The sequence below is a fragment of the Schistocerca piceifrons genome, chromosome 1 (assembly GCF_021461385.2).
Source record: "Schistocerca piceifrons isolate TAMUIC-IGC-003096 chromosome 1, iqSchPice1.1, whole genome shotgun sequence".
Lineage (NCBI taxonomy): Eukaryota > Metazoa > Arthropoda > Insecta > Orthoptera > Acrididae > Schistocerca > Schistocerca piceifrons.
Genome location: NC_060138.1, coordinates 352,379,137 through 352,395,538, shown reverse-complemented (window position 1 = coordinate 352,395,538; position 16,402 = coordinate 352,379,137). Strand labels below are relative to the sequence as shown.

The following is a 16,402-nucleotide window of genomic DNA, read 5'->3' as shown; positions in this document are numbered from 1 at the left end:
ATCAGACCAGCTGTGTGGCTGGATTGAAGAGTTTTTAGCAAACAGAACACAGCATGTTGTTATCAATGGAGAGACGTCTACAGACGTTAAAGTAACCTCTGGCGTGCCACAGGGGAGTGTTATGGGACCATTGCTTTTCACAATATATATAAATGACCTAGTAGATAGTGTCGGAAGTTCCATGCGGCTTTTCGCGGATGATGCTGTAGTATACAGAGAAGTTGCTGCATTAGAAAATTGTAGCGAAATACAGGAAGATCTGCAGCGGATAGGCACTTGGTGCAGGGAGTGGCAACTGACCCTTAACATAGACAAATGTAATGTATTGCGAATACATAGAAAGAAGGATCCTTTATTGTATGATTATATGATAGCGGAACAAACACTGGTAGCAGTTACTTCCGTAAAATATCTGGGAGTATGCGTACGGAACGATTTGAAGTGGAATGATCATATAAAACTAATTGTTGGTAAGGCGGGTACCAGGTTGAGATTCATTGGGAGAGTGCTTAGAAAATGTAGTCCATCAACAAAGGAGGTGGCTTACAAAACACTCGTTCGACCTATACTTGAGTATTGCTCATCAGTGTGGGATCCGTACCAGGTCGGGTTGACGGAGGAGATAGAGAAGATCCAAAGAAGAGCGGCGCGTTTCGTCACTGGGTTATTTGGTAACCGTGATAGCGTTACGGAGATGTTTAATAAACTCAAGTGGCAGACTCTGCAAGAGAGGCGCTCTGCATCGCGGTGTAGCTTGCTCGCCAGGTTTCGAGAGGGTGCGTATCTGGATGAGGTATCGAATATATTGCTTCCCCCTACTTATACTTCCCGAGGAGATCACGAATGTAAAATTAGAGAGATTAGAGCGCGCACGGAGGCTTTCAGACAGTCGTTCTTCCCGCGAACCATACGCGACTGGAACAGGAAAGGGAGGTAATGACAGTGGCACGTAAAGTGCCCTCCGCCACACACCGTTGGGTGGCTTGCGGAGTATCAATGTAGATGTAGATGTAGATGTAGATAGACCGTCGCTTGGTGCAAGTCTTTCGATTTGACGCCACTTCGGCGACTTGCGTGTGGACGGAGATGAAATGATTATGATTAGGACACCCAGTCCCTGAGCGGAGATAGTCTCCGACCCAGCGGGGAATCGAACCCGGGCCCTTAGGATTGACAGCCTGTCGCGCTGACCACTTTTTTAAATCTCATTTTGTTCGTTTTTGTACGTTGTATCTGCTCTGGGCGGACGTCGAAAGACACCCGTTTCAGTTCGTTGTTGATCCATTAACTCAATTTTTTTATTACAGAGGGCAACTATCCCTCTGACCGAACACGCTGAGCTACCGTGACGGCGACCACTCAGTTACCGGGGGCGGACCTGAGCCGTAATAAACAGCGAGGACTGATACCCTTGGTAATGCACGATGTGTTCCACTGTTGCTTCAGAGTCGAAGAAGATGCAGATATGCTGTGCAATGCCATTCGGATGAGGTGTTCATATTCACGGGAGAGCGGTGGCGGGGGGGGGGGGGGGGGGGGGGACCCGACCCATCTGCTCGTGTTCTACGGCGTGTCGGGAACCGTTATGGACACACCCGATTCAGTGCCGAAACACTTAGTCCCACACAAGCAGCAATTTCCCGGGTGGGTACATTACATTCTCTCATATCAATAATGTGTAATGTGCCCTCTTTAAAACTCACTGATGTGACGGCACGGTTCACGCTTACGTCTGCTCAAGTCACACTGATCCATTGCCTTTGGTTTACCTGAAACTCAAAGAAACCTTTACAGAGACACGCGAAATGATGCAGGAAGCCTACGGCGATGAGTGTTCAAGCCCTTGGTATTACACGATTTAAAAGTGGCCGGACGTAAGTTGAAGATGATCCTCGTTCAGGACGCCCTTCGACATCTGCTGACGACGCTCATGTCAGGAACGTCACGGAAATTGTGCGTGCCAATCGATGAGCGACTGTTCGAGAGATTTTAGAAGAATGTAACATTTCAGTTGTATCATGTCATGAAATCTTGACACAGCATCTTTGAATGCATCGTGTTGCCGCCAAGTTTGTCCCACGGCTCATGAATAAAGACCAAAGAGACCTTCACGCCGCAATCTCTTAAGAGCTTTTGGATCGCGCAAATGAGAACGAGATGTAGCTTAAGAGAATCGTAACTGGTGATGAGACCTGGGCCTACGGTTATAAATGTTGAGAACAAGGTTCAATCGTCACAGTGGCTCAGGAAAAGTTCTAAAAGATAAAAAAAAAAGTTCATCACGTAATGGTCAAATACACTCTTGATAGTTCTCTTTGACTTTGAAGGATTATTTCATTAGAAATTCGTGCCACACGGATAAACTGTTAATCGATGACACTATCGGGACGTGTTGCAACACCTGCGAGAAAATGTGAAAAGGAATCTGCCTGATACGTGGCGAGAAAATTCATGGCTTTGCAACACGATAACGCACCCGAACATTCATCCCTGTTGGTGCGTGACTACTGCACACAAAAAAAAAAAAAAAAAATGTGCAGCCGTCTTCTCCGTGATCCCCAGATGTGGCCCTTGCGGAATTTTTTTTTTTTTGTTTCCAAAGTTGAAAACTCCGGTGAAAGGACTAATATTTGCAACGATAGACATGATAAATGAAAATTTGCAGACGGCGCATCGCGCGATCCAGCAAGAGGCGTATCGAGAGTGCTTCCAGAAGTGTAAACAACGCTGGAAGCGGTGTATCAATGGAAGACAGTATTTCGAAGGAGAACATCCACAATGGAGTAAAAAGTAAGCGTAGAAAAATTCTGTGGACAAAGTTCTGGAATTTTCTGAACAGACCTCATACGTAGAATAGCAAGGGGCCAATATTAAATGTCGAAGTGCTATAATGGGAAGTGTTAGGTACAGATGCAGCTGAACGACTGTTCCCGTGCTACTGTCGTCAGCATCTATGGGAAGCGGTTGAAGAAGGGTGAAACCACGATCCCCTCCCGCCGGAGGGAGGTTCGAGTCCTCCCTCGGGCTTTGGTGTGTGCGTGTGCTGTTCTTACCGTAAGTTAGTTTTAGAAGTGTGTAAGTCTAGGGACCGATGACCTCAGTAGTTTGGTCCCTTAGCAATTCACACACATTTGAACATTTGAAACCACGACCAGGCTGCGAGGTATTAAGAGTCCGCGCCTCGTCAAAGGAATGTGGAGGTCCGAGGTCTCAGCGTCGTGCAATTCACGATACGCGGCGATCTTCTGACAGATGGGACGACAGAGTACAACGCTGGTGCAGGCACACGTGTCTTGGAACACACCATTCAGCGCACATTCTTGAACATGGGAGCCTCAGCAGACGACACATACCTGCTTGCATCTTGATTCAATGAGATCATTAATAATGGTTACAGTGGACACCGGACTATCGAGATTGGACCGTGGATCAATGGAAACATGTCGCCTAGTCGAATGAAGCTCGTTTCTTGTTACATCTCGTCGATGGTCGTTTCTGGATACGCCCTAATCGAGTCTAACGTCTGGTGCGGGCAGTATTGTGAAATGGGGAACATCTGCTTGGGCTTCCTTGGGACCTGTGCCGGACGCTGTGGGCGAGCGGTTCTAGGCGCTTCTGTCCGGGACCGCGCTGCTGCTACAGTCGCAGGTTCGAATCCTGCCTAGGGCATGGATGTGTGTGATGTCCTTAGTTTAGTTAGGTTTAAGTAGTTCTAAGTTCTAGGGGGGGCAACGGCCTTGCCGCAGTGGATACACCGGTTCCCGTGAGATCACCGCAGTTAAGCGCTGTCGGGCGTGGCCGGCACCTGGATGGGTGACCATCCAGGCCGCCACGTGCTGTTGCCATTTTTCGGGGTGCAGTCAGCCTCGTGATGCCAATTGAGGAGCTACTCGACCGAATAGTAGCGGCTCCGGTCAAAGAAAACCATCATAACGACCGGGAGAGCGGTGTGCTGACCACACGTCCCTTCTATCCGCATCCTCAGTTGAGGATGACACGGCGGTCGGATGGTCCCGATGGGCCACTTGTGGCCTGAAGACGGAGTGCTTTTTTTTTAAGTTCTAGGGGACTCATGACCACAGATGTTAAGTCCCTTAGTGCTTAGAGACATTTAACCATTTTTGGGAGTGAACATTTTTGCGGACTGCCTGCTTCCCATCATGCTTGATTGCTTCCCGACAGCAATGGCATCTTCGTGCAGGATAACTGTCCGTATCACAAGGCCGCAATCGCGCTATGGTGGTTGAGGAGCACGACGGTGAATTCACACTGATGCTTAGCCTACCATATTTGCCTGCTCTGAAACCGATGTAACACGTCTGGGACGCTGTGTGCTGCCAGCTCCACGTTGAAAAACCGCTGGCACGTAACTTACGGACATTGGGCCAGCCGTGCGTAGACATCTGGTACCACATTCCTCCGGAAATCTAACAAGGACTTTTCGAATCCATTCCACGCAGAAGCGTTGCTGTTTTGCTTCGCAAAGGTGGACCCACACGCTATTAAGCAAGTGGTCTTGAATATTTGGGCTTGCCAGTGTACCGGATCGTAGTTGGTATCACTGCTATAAGATTCATAGCTCTTGTACTAGCCGACATCTAGTGAGGTCAGCGCGAACTGCGTGCTTCTTGGAGCCGTATTGTCAACTATGTGCTCTGTGCGTTGAACAGATCGTATGAAGACAGTTTTGCTTTTGTTGTAGTTTTCATCTAACTTTGCCGTGTATCTGTCCAAGAGAATTACTGTTATAAAAAATAAGTGGCAACATAATTTTTTACTTATGGATGAATGCACACGAAATAACCCTAGTTTTCATACAGTCATGAATCTGTATTCGTCGTGGTTCGTTCGTAAGAGATAGAAAATGACGACGTTGCCTCTAATGTACCGCTGTAACTTTCTCGTATCGTACCGGTACAGGTTGAGAACCTTGCTGGTACAGTGAGATTTAAAAAAAAATCATCTAGCATTGTTAGTGCAACATAATGTTCGAAATGATGTGGTGAATTTTCTAATGAGTTTTTTTTTATCTTAAATTAGTAATTCAGTAATTATTTTGTACTGAAGTATGGCAACAGAAAGGCGTTACAGAGAGTGGAGCACAGGTAAACTGCATTTAGTTGTAACTGTGTGTCTAAATGGGAAACATCAATTAAATGAATTTGAATGCATATAAAATGTGCCCAAGCCAGCAGTTAAGAAAAAAATGTTCAAATGTGTATGAAATCTTATGGGACTTACCTGCTAAGGTCATCAGTCACTAAGCTTCCACACTACTTAACCTAAATTATCGTAAGGACAAACACACACACCCATGCCCGAGGGAGGACTCGAACCTCCGCCGGGACCAGCCGCACAGTCCATGACTGCAGCGCCCGAGACCGCTCGGCTAATCCCGTGCGGCAGCAGTTAAGAGGCATACTGAAAATAAAAACGGTAAATGCATGCAGTAGTATAAAGGATCTTGGTTGCCGCGAAGTGTTTCCCATCGTAGTTGAAAACGAATAGGAGGAGCATGTTCTTACATTCGAAAAGATTATGTTCTGTTTAACCATGGCGAAAGTAATATAACTTACGTTTTAGCGAATGTAAGAAATGTTCCGAACAGTTCATTAATTCAGCAGGTAGGGAAGTGTGCCAAGGCTTCTTCCAAACAACCGATTCACATCGGTACCTAAGCACTTCTATTCTTTCAAATGACTTCTGGAATTCAGCCAGTGCAGTACTGGCTGAATTCCCGGAAACTATTGGAAAGTTGTATACGCCAGGAGAAACTAAGGTCTCATTTCTATTCCTACTCCTGAGTAGCCCCACCGAGTTCCGTACTGTGCACCACTCAAAGCTTGCTTTGCAGTCAAGATCAAGGAATCAACAGGCGGGCCAACGTCATCGAGTTTCATCGTTCGAGATAAGATCTTCTGTCGCTCATCTGGCTGTTCTCACTACCTGTCAGGACACGAAAACGTTCGACACTGTAAAATGAAACGGATTGCCCCATAATTTCAATACGGTGGAAGCCACGGCAAGCAAAGAGTGTGCTGAAGATGTCCATCCAAGAAATGTCGCTGAATCTGAGGGTAATGATGAAAGCTCCAAACAGAACATCCAAGACTCAGCCAAGAAGCCGAGGAGCAGTCAACGTTTTATTGTAAATAAAAAAAATGCTAACCGAAGCAAAGGAGAAGAAATCTGTAACTCCAGCTTCGCCTGTCAATAGGAAGTGTTTTGGAGACTGCTGCTACTACAAAAGCTCATTCGTAAAACAGAGGTATGATGTAGGGAGTTCTGCGAGGAAGGTCGCATGGAAGAAACGATCAGATGCATGAAATGCAAAATGTACACTCATGGAAAGTGTGCTGGGATGGGGAAAGCCGGAGTGTTATGGTACGATCCCTGCAAATGATGATGTAACAATTCAAGTATGGAACAGTTTCTTTAAGTTTAAGAAACTAGTGCTCATTTTTAAGCTCGGGGACATAGTTTATAACGATGGCACACTATCTGCATTCACTGGTACAAATTAAGAAACCATATTCTCATTTGTACCTGTTGCAAATGCTTAGAAAATTATATGTAGTTGTTTATTTTTATCGTAATTTCCAGCCTTTAAATCAGGTACCAAGAACAACATGCTGCAGCTGAGGATGGCATTATTTTTCTTAACCTAGTGCTTAGGCTACATGAAATTTAAATAAATAAAATATAAAAACTGATAACATTTAGGCAACTCTACCCTGTATTATTATTGGCAGAAAGGAACAGAGTCAAAAATCTGTAGTTAGATATCTACTTGATCTTAAGATTTTTACTGTCAGTTAAAGTGATATTTACGACTGGCGTTGTTTTAGGTATCTGATGAAAAATCAAGTTTTACGAAGTTCATTTTTCTATATCTGGCTCGGTGAGCACCGACACTAATTGAATCACTTCAAGTAAAAAGCACAGGCGTGCTTGGAAACTCGGGAGGAGTGCTTGTCAAATCCCCGCCCAACTACTGTGATTGGATCTGCTGTGCATTCCAGAAATTCATGTGAATAACACGACTTCTTTCCCGAAAAGATTACAGCTGATACACTGTTGATGATGCTTTCATATCCTCATTGTCGCAGAGGATTCATTAGAAACTGCCTTCATCACCTCGTCGTGGAGTTGGAATCACCAGGCTGGTTGAGGACGGTTTTATTATTAAATTGCGTAGTTCCAGGCACACACAATTCAAAAATGAGTCATTCTGGTGATCACTTTTAGGTAGCTCTTGCCGCATTTATCTTTCCCGGATGTGTGAAAATAGTCGTTGGGGTGAACTGTTGCGCGAAATTTCCGACGGGCCAAAGCGCGTTGCATTTCACTTCCGGGCGACGGAGCAGGTAGCACCAGAACAATCGCATTATCTGCAGCGCTGCAACAGCGGACTGGAGCTCGCATCGGCGTGCTCTTTGTTTTCCTATCGATCAGCTGTCAGCAGCACTGCTCTGGCTGGAGACCACCGGCTAACCGCCGCGCCGAACTCACCTCGTTACGTCACTGTGTTCGGGATAGCGACACCACTGATGACTCGTCGCAGCTGTCTCCGTAATTCATGTCCGATGTTTAGGGAGCTCGCTGCTTCTAGCGTCTACATAGAAATTGGACTACGTAATGTGGACACTTCAAATTCACTGAAGTGCCAAAGAAACTGGTGCATATGCCTAACATCGTGTATGACTGCTGTGAGCACGCAGAAGTGCCGCAACACGACGTGGCATGTATTCAACTAATGTCTGAGGCAGTGCTGGAGGGAACTGACACCATAAATCCGTAATAGTACGAGGGGGGGGGAAAGCTCTCCTCTGAACACCACGTTGCAAGGCATCCCAGAGAGGCCCAATAATGTTCATATCTGTGACGTTTGGTGGCCAGCGGAGGTGTTTAAACTCAGAAGAGTGTTCCTGGAGCCACTCTGTAGCAGTTCTGGACATACGGGGTGTGGCATTGTCCTGCTGGAATTGCCCAAGTCCGTAGGAATGCACAATGGCCATGAATATATGCAGGTGATCAAGCAGCATGCTTACGTAGGTGTCACCTGTCAGAGTCGTATCTAGACGTAACAGGAGTCCCTTATCACTCCAACTGCACATCTCCCACACCATTACAGAGCCTCCACCAGCTTGAACAGTCCCCTGGTGACTTGCAGGACCCACGCATTCATGAGGTTGTCTCCATATTCGCACACGTCAAACCGCTCGATACAATTTGAAACGAGACTCTTCCGACCAGGCAACATGTGTCAGTCATCAAGAGTCCAATGTCGTGATGACGGGTACAGGTGAGGCATAAAGCTTTGTGTAGTGCACTCATCAACGGTACACGAGTGGGCCTTCGGCTCCGAAAGTCCATATCGATTTTGTTTCGTTGAATGTTTTGCACGCTGACACTTGTTGGCCCAGCACTGAAATCTGCAGCAATTTGCGGAAGCCTCGCACTTCCGTCACGTTGAACGATTCAATTTAGTCGTCGTCTGTCCCGTCCTTGCAGGAACTTTTTCCGGCTGCAGCGATGTCGGAGGGTTGATGTTTTATCGGATTCCTGATATTTTCGGTATACTCGTAAAATGGTCTTATGGGAAAGTACCCACTTCATCGCTATCTCGGAGATGCTATATCCAATCGCTCATGCGCCGACTTTAACACCACATTTAAACTGACTTAAACCTTGACAACGTCCCATTGAACAGCAATAACCGATCGAACAACTGCACCAGACACTTGTCTTATACAGGGTGGTCCACTGATAGTGACCGGGCCAAATATCTCACGAAATAAGCATCAACCGAAAAAACTACAAAGAAAGAAACTCGTCTAGCTTGAAGGGGGAAACCAGATGGTGTTATGGTTGGCCCGCTAGATGGTGCTGCCATACGTCAAACAGATATCAACTGGGTTTTTTGAAATAGGAACCTCCATTTTTATGAGATATTCGTGTAGTACGTAAACAAATATGAAAGTTTTAGTTCGACCACTTTTTTCGCTTTGTGATAGACGGCGCTGTAATATTCACAGACGTATAAGTACGTGGTATCACGTAACATTCGGCCAGTGCGGAAGGTATTTACTTCGTGTTACATTACCCGTGTTGAAATGGACCGTTTACCAGTTGCGGAAAAGGTCGATATCGTGTTGATGTGTGGCTATTGCGATTAAAATGCCCAACGGGCGTGTGCAATGTATGCTGCTCGGTATCCTGGACGACATTATCCAAGTGACCGGACCGTTCGCCGGATAGTTACGTTATTTAGGGAAACAGGAAGTGTTCAGACACATGTGAAACGTCAACCATGACCTGCAACAAGTGATGATGCCCAAGTAGGTGTTTTAGCTTCTGTCGCGGCTAATCCGCATATCAGTAGCAGACAAATTGTGCGAGAATCGGGAATCTCAAAAACGTCGGTGTTGAGAATGCTACACCAACGTCGGTTGCACCCGTACCATATTTTTATGCACCAGGAATTGCATGGCGACGACTTTGAACGTCGTGCACAGTTCTGCCACTGGGCACAAGAGAAATTACGGGACGATGACAGATTTTTTGCACGCGTTCTATTTAGCGACAAAGCATCATTCACCAATAGCGGTTAAGTAAACCGGCATAATATGCACTATGGGCAACGGAAAATCCACGATGGCTGCGACAAGTGGAACATCAGCGACCTTGGCGGATTAATGTATGGTGCGGCATTATGGGAGGAAGGATGATTGGCCTCCATTTTATCGGTGGCAGTCTAAATGGTGCAATGTATGCTGATTTCCTACGTAATGTTCTACCGATGTTAGTACAAGATGTTTCACTAATGGCGATGTACTTCCAACATGATGGATGTCCGGCACACAGCACGCGTGCGGTTGAAGTGGTATTGAATAGCATATTTCATGATAGGTGGGTTGGTCGTCGAAGCACCATACCATGGCCCGCACATTCACCGGATATGACGTCCCCGGATTTCTTTTTATGGGGAAAGGTGAAGGGTATTTGCTATCGTGATCCACCGACAACGCCTGACAACATGCGTCAGCGTATTGTCAACGCATGTGCGAACATTATGGAAGGCGAACTACTCGCTGTTGAGAGGAATGTCGTTACACGTATTGTCAAATGCATTGAGATTGACGGACATCATTTTGAGGATTTATTACATTAATGTGGTATTTACAGGTAATCATGCTATAACAGCATGTGTTCTCAGAAATGATAAGTTCACAAAGGTGTATGTATCACATTGGAACAACCGAAATAAAATGTTCAAACGTACCTACGTTCTGTATTTTAATTTAAAAAACCTACCTGTTACCAACTGTTCGTCTAAAATTGTGAGCCATATGTTTGTGACTGTTACAGCGCCATCCATCACTAGCGAAAAAAGTGGTCCAACTAAAACTTTCATATTTCTTTACGTAATACACGAGTATGTGATAAAAAAATGGGAGCCTATTTAGAAAAACGAAGTTAATATCAGTTTGACCTATGGCAGTGCCATCTAGTGGGCCAACCATAGCGCCATCTGGTTTCCACCTTCAAGCTAGACAAGTTTCGTTCTTTGTAGTTTTTTCGTTTGACGCTTATTTCGTGAGATATTTGTCCCGGTCACGATCAATGGACCACCCTGTATAGGTGTTTCCAACCGGAGTGTCGTATTCTGCCTGTACGTATCTCTGTATTTCAAAACGCTTGCCTATACCAGTTTGTTTGGCGCTTCAGTGTATGTGCAAGGCGAAACAAAATAATGAAACATAATTAAAAGTTATTCCCACTCTCTTCTGATCTCGTGGAAAGCGCGTAGTCTCACTCCAGTCGGCGGCCTGTTTACTGCAAAATAAAAAGAGCAAGCAGGCGAATCGGCACTTTCTCCGCCCAACTACCTCACGAGGAGTGGCTAGAGGCTATTTCATAATGTTATACCAACCCTTCGACAGCACGCCTTTCGAATTAGTGGCGGCTCTAGACACAATACAGAAATTACTAACGGACATGATTTACGCAAGAAATGGTCACTTGTAGAACCGACTTAACCTCACGCTGTACTGCACTGATAGAGGGGAAACTGAATTTTAATTATCATGTTCGGTAGTTGTAGCAGCCTTCCGCCCATTAACATCCTGCATGAGCACACCGCCTTCACCCATGAATTTTGTGAGCTCCTAGCAACTCCCAAAATTGTTTAAAGTTAGGGCTCTGCCGTTACCACTTCAGATGTGCAGATTGAATGGTTATTGACTCGAAGGCAGGCATTCTCACATTAATATAGTTTTCTCTGCTAACTGCTGCTCCGGACGGAAAAATCTCGCGTTATTATTTTTCGTTAATGTTACTTAATGTTATAGCTCTGGAAGGTCTCTAACCGTTCAATGAACCAATTGTATTTTGATCTCAGTATTCAGTAGAAATTGCGGGGAAGTTCTCTCCAATAACCAATTTTACGCGAGTTAAAGATGCCCGTCAGTTGTTTGCCGCGTCTGACGGCCCTTGGAAAAATCTAGCTGAAATTCCGCCGGAAGTCGCCCTTCGCCTTGGTAAGGGTTCAGGTCTGTCTCAAAGCGCAGCCTTCTTTTGGATCAAACTAAATGTAAAATTATTGCCGTAATTAAATTCTAAATTCGAGAGGTACTTCTCTGAAAACTCATACGTACAGGCAACTGTGTGTTAAAAAAAGTGAACGTATACTTCCATGATACATGAGAGCCCTTGAAAAGCCACGTTTAATAGTATGGTGTTTGTTCTGATTTAGAGAGGAAAGTTTGATGAAGAGAGGAATAAGAAAGGAAAATCAAAAAACACCAAAATATTTGGTGTTGCACTGACTACTTCCACTGATACGTCGACGTAGCTGACATAACAACTAATACACTGGTCGTTTTGAGCTATACTTTCTACGGGTTTCTCGCACTTACATATTGGTCGCATAAGACGAAAAAAAAGTCTTCAGTAAGTATTTCGTAAAGATACCTCTGACGCAATGGGATCGGAAACACCGGGTGGTTATAATTAAACTGACGCTTGACGACACGTGTTCATTTTTTTTATGAAGTGCTGGCCTGGGTGGCCGAGCGGTTCTAGGCGCTACAGTCTGGAACCGCGCGATCGCTACGGTCGCAGGTTCGAATCCTGCCTCGGGCATGGGTGTGTGTGATGTCCTTAGGTTAGTTGGGTTTCAGTAGTTCTAAGTTCTAGGGGACTGATGACCTCAGAAGTTAAGTCCCATAGTGCTCAGAGCCATTTGAACCATTTTATGAAGTGACTGTTGGTGTAAAAGGTTAAGCAAGCTGACGTTTTCCGTATGGAACGCAATGCTATTGAGAAGAAAGATCGTACACCTCTGCTAAAGCTGTTTATCAGAATGGCAGAAATTGCAGCGCTGCGTTGCGGGAATATCGCCAACAGAAGCAGCTGCGAAGAGTCCTCATGTCAATAAATGGGCTAAAGACTAAGATTAGAAATTTGAAGAAACAGGTGAATTAGGTGGCGCAGCAGAGAGAGGAAGGCGACCCATTCCCATGGAAGCTGTTGATGAAGTTTCTTCATTGCTTCAAAATCTACAGCCAGTGCTCAAGTTGTATCGCGAGAATGCTCTCTCCCCTGGCCAACAGTCCAAAAGATTTTTCGGTACATTTTATACTAGTATCCCTACAAGATTCAGAACGTGCTCCAAATGGAGCCCCAAAATCGGCTGCAATGGTTTGATGTGGCCCTTCGTTTTATGGCGCGCGTGGAAATGGATGAGATGTGACCAGCGAATATTCTTTGGACGGACAAAACACGTTTTACTCTGCGTGGTGCCATGAATGCGCAGAACTGCCTCTATTCCGCCGCACGTTGTGCAGGGCGTCCACTGCATTCACTTTATGTGACTGTGTGATGTGGTTTCACAAGCTCTTTCACTCTCGTTCCCTTTTCCTACGCGGAGATGACATCTCACGGGCCTGCTAAAGTGTAGAGCGACATATGCCCGATGTGAGGGCCTCCTTGTGCGACACTTGATTCCAGCTTTCTAAGAACGCAAAAATGTCCGCACCATTATTTTTATGCAAGATGGAGCATCGTCTCATGTCGCTTGCCAGTTGAAAGATTTATTGGAGAAACCTTCGGTTAGCACTGCATTATATCTAGGCCATTTGAAGATACGTGGCCTTCTAGACCCCTGACCTAAATCCATGTGTCTTCTCGTTGTGAGGATGTCTGAAGGATCGTATCTAAGAAGGGTGCATCTGGACTTCCTCTGACCTGAAAAATAGCATATGACGACGTATCACTCTGATTACACCTTATAGTCTCCGAGCAACTTGCGACCACGCAGCTGTTGCATGTTCCTCCCGTTTCCCTGCTCCCAGACCACATCGTGACTGCTTACAGCGCCATATTTTCAGCTGTTGGCAGAAAGTGGAACTATTATTTTTAACAACACACTCCGCGAGCGCGCCGATTAATTAACATACATACGATGTTCTAGAATCTTGCATTGTATACAGCCAGCGCTGCAGCACGAAGAACATCGCCAGTTTAATTAGAACCACCCGGTACAATAAAGTCCATAAACAGTTCAGCACTGGATGAGGATTTCTGTCGGGAATATATGAATCAGATCTACCCATCGGATGAAACAGTGCGGCAGAACAGCTAAACTTCTGGACTCAAAGGTATGTTATACTCCGCAAACCAACTAACAGTGAGTGGCGGAGCGTATTTTGTGCACCATTGTCACTTACTCCTGTTCGTTGCGAACATTACGTGGTGAGACCGATTATTGCTGAGTCTCTGTGTGAGTTCAAATCCCTCTAATTTCACCTTCATTTGGGAGGCAGAGGGGTTAATCTCCACCCATCCATCCTAAATTAATTTTTATTTTCCTAAGTGACTTCAAATATGTTCTCATACGCTTTCCTCAACAAGATCGACACCAATATCAATTAGAACGATTTTTGTTATTGAACTTTGACTATGTATCCATCAAACTCGACACGGAATAGACGCTGCTAAGATAATCCCTTCTTTCTTATTGCAGAAACTGGCCATTGGGTTCTTGTGTATCATTGTGGCTCAGCGGAACATACCCAGGAAATTATAGAAACTCGTTAAATGATAGAAAGGAAGATCAGAATTGATTGCCCATAATATACGGCGAGATTATTAGAAAAGGAACACTAAATCAACTGGACGAGGATGAGGAATCGTACTGTCCTGGTATTCCTCTGAAGTAGTTTCTGGGGACCAGGAAGAACCTAACTCTCATTGGCTGAATAGCTGAAACCTGCTCCTCCGTAATACGTCTGATGATCAAAGGGGGTGTAGTAACTAAGTGTAAAGCTTGGGTAACGCTTTGTATTTTCCGTATCAGAGCACGAATCCGTTATAACAATACCGCGTCAAAAATATCCTCTCGTTGTGTCTGAGGTAAAGATACAGGGCTATTACAAATGATTGAAGCGATTTCATAAATTCACTGTAGCTCCATTCATTGACATATGGTCACGACACACTACAGATACGTAGAAAAACTCATAAAGTTTTGTTCGGCTGAAGCCGCACTTCGTGTTTCTGCCGCCAGAGCGCTCGACAGCGCAGTGAGACAAAATGGCGACAGGAGCCGAGAAAGCGTATGTCGTGCTTGAAATGCACTCACATCAGTCAGTCATAACAGTGCAACGACACTTCAGGACGAAGTTCAACAAAGATCCACCAACTGCTAACTCCATTCGGCGATGGTATGCGCAGTTTAAAGCTTCTGGATGCCTCTGTAAGGGGAAATCAACGGGTCGGCCTGGAGTGAGCGAAGAAACGGTTGAACGCGTGCGGGCAAGTTTCACGCGTAGCCCGCGGAAGTCGACAAATAAAGCAAGCAGGGAGCTAAACATAACACAGCCGACGGTTTGGAAATCTTACGGAAAAGGCTAAAGCAGAAGCCATACCGTTTACAATTGCTACAAGCTCTGACACCCGATGACAAAGTCAAACGCTTTGAATTTTCGGCGCGATTGGAGCAGCTCATGGAAGACGATGCGTTCAGTGCGAAACTTGTTTTCAGTGATGAAGCAACATTTTTCTTAATGGTGAAGTGAACAGACACAATGTGCGAATCTGGGCGGTAGAGAATCCTCACGCATTCGTGCAGCAAATTCGCAATTCACCAAAAGTTAACTTGTTTTGTGCAATCTCACGGTTTAAAGTTTATGGCCCCTTTTTCTTCTGCGAGAAAAACGGTACAGGACACGTGTATCTTGACATGCTGGAAAATTGGCTCATGCCACAACTGGAGACCGATAGCGCCGACTTCATCTTTCAACAGGATGGTGCTCCACCGCACTTCCATCATGATGTTCGGCATTTCTTAAACAAGAGATTGGAAAACCGATGGATCGGTCGTGGTGGAGATCATGATCAGCAATTCATGTCATGGCCTCCACGCTCTCCCGACTTAACCCCATGCGCTTGCTTTCTGTGGGGTTATGTGAAAGATTCAGTGTTTAAACCTCATCTACCAAGAAACGTGCCAGAACTGCGAGCTCGCATCAACGATGCTTTCGAACTCATTGATGGGGACATGCTGCGCTGAGTGTGGGAGGAACTTGATTATCGGCTTGATGTCTGCCGAATCACTAAAGGGGCACATATCGAACATTTGTGAATGCCTAAAGAAACTTTTTGAGTTTTTGTATGTGTGTGCAAAGCATTGTGAAAATATCTCAAATAATAAAGTTATTGTAGAGCTGTGAAATCGCTTCAATCATTTGTAATAACCCTGTAAGTGGATGAGAGGAGAATAAGTGCTCTTAAAACTCAAAAGTATGAGGTACAGTGCTGTGGAGTGCAGTGGATTTAGCAAAGCTCGGGCAATAAAGTAGAAAAGTCAGTCTAGGAAGACAAAAGTAAACAATGTGGTTGGGGTGGAGGGGGGGGGGGGGAGGATGTCGATATGTAATAGATAACTTCGTTTATTGCTTTCGATGGATGCGACTGTTCTAAGACATACATGCTCAAACAACGATGGTTTTTACTAGCCGTATTTTTGTTTTCTTTCTTTTTTCTTTCTTGAACAACTAAGAAGCATCTCCTTTTTGCATAAAAATAAAGGTCTGTGAAGCACTATACTTGAATGCAGCACCTCCTTTCCACTTAACTGGAGCAGAGACTCACCTGCTCTCCAAAGCAATAAAAACACGGTTACGGCAATAAGCAGATGCGCACATTTATAAGCAATCAACAGCCCCCCAAGGTTTGTTCTTCAGAGGGTGTAACGCTCATAGATTGCCATCGAAAGTACGCGATGTACATTCTATAGAACAGATGCCAGGGGACCTACGAAAATATAATACCCTCATTGTCGCAATGTGCTCGTAGAAATAGTCTTACACATTTTGAGAGTGCAAGGCTAAATTAC

At 45.2% G+C, this 16,402-nt stretch overlaps 1 pseudogene; it reads left to right on the top strand.

Annotated features, from left to right (window-relative positions):
• Window positions 1-3,727: 3,727 nt before the first annotated feature.
• On the top strand, window positions 3,728-3,845 carry LOC124724929 (annotated as a pseudogene).
• The last annotated feature ends 12,557 nt before the right edge of the window (window positions 3,846-16,402 follow it).